Raw genomic sequence first — 6,752 nt, forward strand, 5'->3', positions numbered from 1 at the left:
GGTATAATTAGCTAACATTTATTTTGCATTTTGTTTAAACAAAAAATTATTCTGTTCATTTAGGTATAGTATTTTAAAAATCCCAACAGAATACATATTCTTAATTTAGAAAATATGTGAATTTTAAACTAATGTGATAATAGGTGGAAAACAATATAGAAACTTAAGGTATTGTTTTAATGTTTTATATCTAGACATATGGATAGAGTTTGCCCCACCAGTGCTTTTCCTGGACAGGTTGAAACTGCCCTTGTCCTGCTGAGGCTGTTTAGATGACAGCTGATGCAGATCATGTCTGGAGATGCATCTCCTTAAGAAGTGGTGCATTAGTGATTTCCACCAGGCACTTCATACTATAACTGGGAGGAGAGGGGAGAGCACCAAGTTCTTAGAGTGAGATGAAGTCAGTTACATTTAGGGAATAATTATGTTACAGTTAGGGGATATTTTGTGAAGAGCGAGTGTTCTCCCAAGCCATGATGTTTCATTAATAAGGGTTAGTTAGGTCGCTGAGGAGTATTAACTGTTTATCTGACTGTTTAAGATATGTGCTTTTGAAAGGCTCTCTGGAGTCACGTAGTCTAGTGTCCCCATCTTGGTAACTCCTTTCTCAAGAACCTTCTAGGGTTTTAAGGTGTCACAGCCCCTCTTTTACTCTTCTGAAGTTTATTTCACAAGGCCATTTAAAGTATAAAAATGTAAAGTGTAATATGGAGATATTTATTGCCCGTTAAGATCATTCTTTTACTTGTATTTATTGGGTGTCACTATTGTGGTAAATAATGCCAAGATAATTAAAGTAATTCAGAAATTTGCATTCATTTCGATTTATGTTAACTCTGAGGGGCTTTGTATTAGTTCATTTTCATGCTTCTATGAAGAAATACCCAAGATGGGTAATTTACAAAGAAAAAGAAGTTTAATGGACTCACAGTTCCATATGCCTGGGGAGGCCTCACAATCATGGCAGAAGGCAAACGAGGGGCAAAGGCATGCCTCACACAGCAGCAGGCAACACAGCAAGTGTAGAACTGCCCTTTATAAAACCATCAGATCTCATGAGACTTAGTCACTATCATAAGAACAGCACAGGAAAAACTCACCCCCATGGTTCAATTACGTTCCACTGGGTGCCTCCCCACAACATGTAGGGATTATGGGAACTACAATTCAAGATGCGATGTGGGTGGGGACATAGCCAAACAATATCAGGCGTTGTTTGATTTTCCCTCAAAATTTTTAAAGTCAATTTAAATAAAACATACATTTCTTGGTTCATAGGAAATAATTAGTGGGCTTTTAACATCGGATATTTCTTGGTGAGTCCATATTTTAAAAAAAGCAAACAGAAAACATGGAATATAACCACAGAAATGACAGCTAACTTGGGATGTGAAAAAGGAAAAAAAATTAAGAATAGTCAAGTTTAGAATACTGATAAGTGCTCATTTCACCAGCCTGTCTCTACTACTGGGGCATAATTGTGTCCGTTGTAAATAAGTTTTATTTAGACATAAATTGTGATCTCTAAAGAAGAATAAAAGCTTTTGAAAGCTTTTTTCTTTAAGGCCCTTCTTAACATAGCTAAGTGTTTTGGCACTCACTAATATGCTACATTTTTAAAAGTTTTGTGATCTGTGATTGCATACTGTTTACACAATTGAAAGTATTTTAAAATTAAACAATTGAAGCAAGAAAAATTACCAGTTGAGTATCTTGCAGCTCATTTTTTGTATTTTAGAAATTACAATATTGTATTATGTTTTATTATAGCATGTCTTATTGTATATTTCTGTACCATTATTTCTATTCTACTAAATTTTGTATATCCATTTTGATTCCCATTCAAATAAATTTAGTTCTTGTAATTATTCAGTTTATTTCATTTTCTGTTAACTTAAAGTTCACATAAATAGAATTAAAAGAATTTAGGACTTTACTTTTTCTATCATCTGGGATACTTTTTGGGATAAATAAAAGATGGGGAAATTCTAACACCAGAATTTCAAATGAGTAAAACTTAAAGGAACACATAAAAAAAAATAAGTAACCCAGTACTGAATTTTAAAAATTCTAATTTATGATTTGTAGTCACACTTGAAAATATTGATTCATTTAGTACAAATTTATTATAGTCTTTTCTGTGTAATGACTGTGTTTACATTTAAAGAATTTTCTAAAGAAAATATTTTGTTTATATCACAAGCATCATAGTTGTTTTAAAATATTCAATCTGATATAACTGAAAATTAATTAAATTTCTTACTCAGGTTATGAAAGATATGAAGAATTATAATAAATACATGTATACTAATAAAGGCTTGCCAACTGTAGTAAATTAATAATTTATAATATTACCACTATTAGAAATATATATAACATATATTTGAAATTAATCTGTAACTTACTTACTTAAGGTAATTCCTATCCTTTCTTTTATGATTGTTTAATCTGTTTCTTATTTATAACATTCTTGATAACATTTTGTTTTTAATTCCCATAAACAAAATCTTGTTTTTTAGGTGAAATTTCTGGGAAAAGTGAAGCCCAATAAAGCCAAACTGCATGCTGAAGATCATAAGGTTGATTCGAATCAGCATCAGAACCCACGATTATCTCTGACTTAGATCACTTCATAGTACCTGAGCCCCATCAGGAAGTTCCTGAATATAAATGTTTTCATTCTATTAACTCATTAGAAGAGCTTTAAATACCTTCAGAAAACTGCTACCATTTTTCACTAGTCTGACTTAACCCAATTACTCTGTTGTTTCTTGATTAAAATTGGTCTCTTTTATTTCTGAGATCCCTTCTTATTTACCTACTATGTAATGTTTATGATTAATCTGAAGATGATAGTGTGTCTGTAAAATATCGGGAGAGCTGGGAAGATTTCAGAGATCCAAATATCACCAAAAAAGGAAATCCTTGATTTTTTTTTATTTAAAAAGCAGATACGAACCTATGAACTGGCATTGTACAATGTTGAAGTACAAAATAAAGTAAGAATTATTAATTACAAATATATTAGCTAGTTTATTGAGTAAAGTATTTGCTTCCCTAGGTAAAAAAATTAAGTTTTATAAGCAATAGATAGACAAAGACAAGAGAAAAATCATCATACAAATATGTTAGAAGGCAGCTAACTTAAAATACACACTCATGGAAATTGAGCTATTGAAACATAATTAAGTTGAAAGTTTCATAGATGTCATGTTGTATTCTTAAGCTTATATTTCCCCAAATATGGTCTTGTGGAATATCAGAAAATTACATTAATATCAGCATTCAAAAACACATTATCATATAAACTTTTAAAATGGCAATTAGAGTGGGATAGCTTTTGCCTTAACTACATGGGATAGTATAATAGTTACCCCAAAATGCCAGTGTATCTTTGAGTATGCACTTTGAAGCTAAGCCATAGTCTATTTTTAGGTGATGGTGTTACAGATCTCCACATGTATTCAACCCAACATAATGTGCCTATTTTACACCCACACTGAAAATAATGTGTGGTATGGCATGAGAATTTAATATTAATTCCGTTTGATTATGCAGTTTAGAAAACCTGATTGATTGCAATTCAAAGAACACTTAAATTCATTTGTTTCATCTCTCTTAATTAGACTGCTTGGCTTCTTTTATATAATTTGAAATAATAAATTTATTGCTGGACAGGTTTGAACAAACATAATCAATTAATTGGTATTGTGCTTCTATAGTGAAGACCCCAGCAGAGAGAAGGCTGTTTGACATGACAATGATGAGCCGTGGGATATGGGAAAAGACATTTTACAACATTTATTTATTCAGAAATGCATTGCAAAACTAGCCTGTTGAGAATGAACTGTGACTTTACAGAACAGTTTCCCAAATCATACATAAGTTTTCAGTAGTATAGTAGGCATAGAAGATAATTAACAGTATGAGAAATATTCAGAACCTAATAGACTTGCAAAACACAGGTAGATATAATGCAACTTTCAGCCACAATTTTCCTATCTTGAATTCAACTCAGCTGAAATGCAGGTTATTTTTCTAGCTGTTAAATAGAGCATAGTTTGAATCTTTGTAGAGTGACTATTCTTAGAGTGTAACCAGATTCCTCTTTGCACGCAAATTTTCTTACTGTTTATTGTTTACCTTCAGATGCCTCTCCTACTCCTCCTGTCTTCTCTTATTCACTCCATACAAAATACTAAACACAATAATACAAATGGGGAATTTTTACAAATGTATAGTATGTTCAGTATTCATATCTCAACAATCATCTCCACCCACTTTTCCTTGATGGAGACAACAGACCAGAGCAATCATTGGCCACTCAAACGCTACTGCCTACTTCGTCTTATCCCAGAATCAGCAAAATGAGACATTGTGGAATCTAGACTTGCTCCTGTAGTGCAATTAATTTGGCTAAGGAGATCAATTTTCTTACCCACATACCCCCAGTTCGAAACCTTGACGTTATTTGCACTGTTCCTCTGTGTCAAAAACTCAAGTTGGAGTTGAGAATTCCGTTTAATTGAACTAAATCACTACAAAGCTGAAATTTTTGTATGTGGAAAGGAGGGTAGATTATAATGAAATGTGTGCGCACTTACACAGAAAGGCAAACGAGCTGTAGTAAAGTGATTGTGGACTCTAGGGAGCCATTTGAAGATACGGGAAATGTTATTACTGATGGCAGTGGTAATAGATACTGTAGAAAGAGGTTATTTTTTAAGGACATTGAACGTCTTTTCCCCTCCTTTGAGTTCCCGCACTAATTTTGCCCTGTTTTCTTGTCTTTGCTAGAAACAACAACCATTATTTCATCCAATCTATATGTAATATATAAGTGAAAAGGCAAATGTTTGTTGCAGACTGCTTTTTAGAGCAGATAACTTCCAGAGGATGAAAATGTTTATTATTTTTTACTTGTTGGGTTGCCTTGCAAATACCCTATATATAACAAATAGTTCTGATTATAATGAAGATGAGTATATTTGTCACTGGGAAAATTCAGTTCCTAAGGAATTTTTTTCTAAGTGACATGCAGCTAGTTTGTGCCAACTTTGGTTTTATAAGTTATTACCTGACAAAACTATGTGAAGCCAACTTCTGGAGCTTAAAAATGTTAGATGTGTCACAACGAATGAAGCATCACATTTCGCATGTTTTTATTTTTTTGTTCTTCACAGGCCCCCTGCAGCACCACTGCTGACTTCTGGGTGGCACTGTAGAATTTAATAGTCCCAATTTCAGGCACAATTTGTTTTTTGTTGAAGTGTCAGACCTATTTTAATGGGAGCAAAGATCATGCAACTAGTCAGGTACAAAACAGCTTAGGGGAAATATCAGAGAATGTAGGAAAATAGACATTGCAATGACAGACTTTCATTTATAGCCTCAATTTACATATTCAGATCCTTACATTCTTTCAAAAATAACAATGAAATAAACACAATAATAAAAAACATGAATATAGTTCCTTATGTGATTCATTTGCATGTGGATAAGAAGGTATTTGAAATAGGACATGATCACCTTAGGAGATTAATAACCAAGCTAGTGCTGTAATGGCCTCAAAGAGGAAAAGGGACTTTCTCAGGAATTATTTCTTTCATAAAGTGAACAATCTTGTCCAGTGCTGGACAGCATATACCTTGGGATGAATAAATTATGATTGTAAATGAGAACAGAAAAAGTGCCTGCAACATATAGTCATACACTTGTGGTAACAAGAGGACAATGTCATTTGCTGTACAAATGCAAAGGGAAAAAATGATGTTAATAAGTCTTACTAAGTTTCAAGTCTTAAACAGGGATATGTAAAGCAGAAAAATTTGGGAAGATACAAAACTGTGATTATCTTTGTTTGGGCAATGATGGAATATCTAGCTGAAATTATCTCTAGATCTTACATCTTATTCTTGTCAATCCTGTATGTTTGTTTATTGTTATCAAAAGTCTCCTCAATTGCCTATTTATCCAGGATTTAAAGACTCAGCTCAAATATAAAGAGTAGATCACAAAATTTTACCAAATAGATCATATAAATGATGAAATAAAGCAATGCAAGAAATTGAAGTGCTTTCTAAAAACAAAAAAATCATAATGCATACAATTTTCTAAGTGCGTTTTGTCCCATGGGAAAGTTCAGACTTAATAATATCTGAAACTGTGCCATCCTGCTTTTATCATATTTCATATTGTAATTAAAATAACCATAGTAACAATTGCAGAGATGTCATTCCAAAGAAATATTTACAATGTGACTTTTATATTATATACATATGCATGTGTTTTCCTCACATATACTTAATATGTTCATCAAAGACATTTGTATTTTATTTTAATTTACTTTCACAAATAACTTTAGAATATTATGGCATTAAATGTTGTTTTCAGGACTAAAATCTAACTTTATAACACAAGGGATTAACCTATTAAGTCTTGATAGGAACCAATTAACTTGTTAAAGCGGGATCGTCTGCATTTTAACTCAGAGAAAATTGGTTAATTGTACACAGAAACATTTCCTTTAAAGGTGTAGAATGAGTCAAGCACAACTATCGAGAATGTTTGCGTTTAGCAAGTTCTACTTTGATAATTGTTGCATACATATATAGTCTTAATAAATAGTAAGTTCCTTGAGAACATGGATTATGTTTCATTTATTTTTAATATTTTTTGTGCTCTTAGTACACTATATTAAAATAGTTATTCAATAAGTGCTTATTAGACTGATAAGAATTTACATTTTA

Source organism: Gorilla gorilla, chromosome 4, assembly GCF_029281585.2.
Source record: "Gorilla gorilla gorilla isolate KB3781 chromosome 4, NHGRI_mGorGor1-v2.1_pri, whole genome shotgun sequence".
Taxonomy (NCBI): domain Eukaryota; kingdom Metazoa; phylum Chordata; class Mammalia; order Primates; family Hominidae; genus Gorilla; species Gorilla gorilla.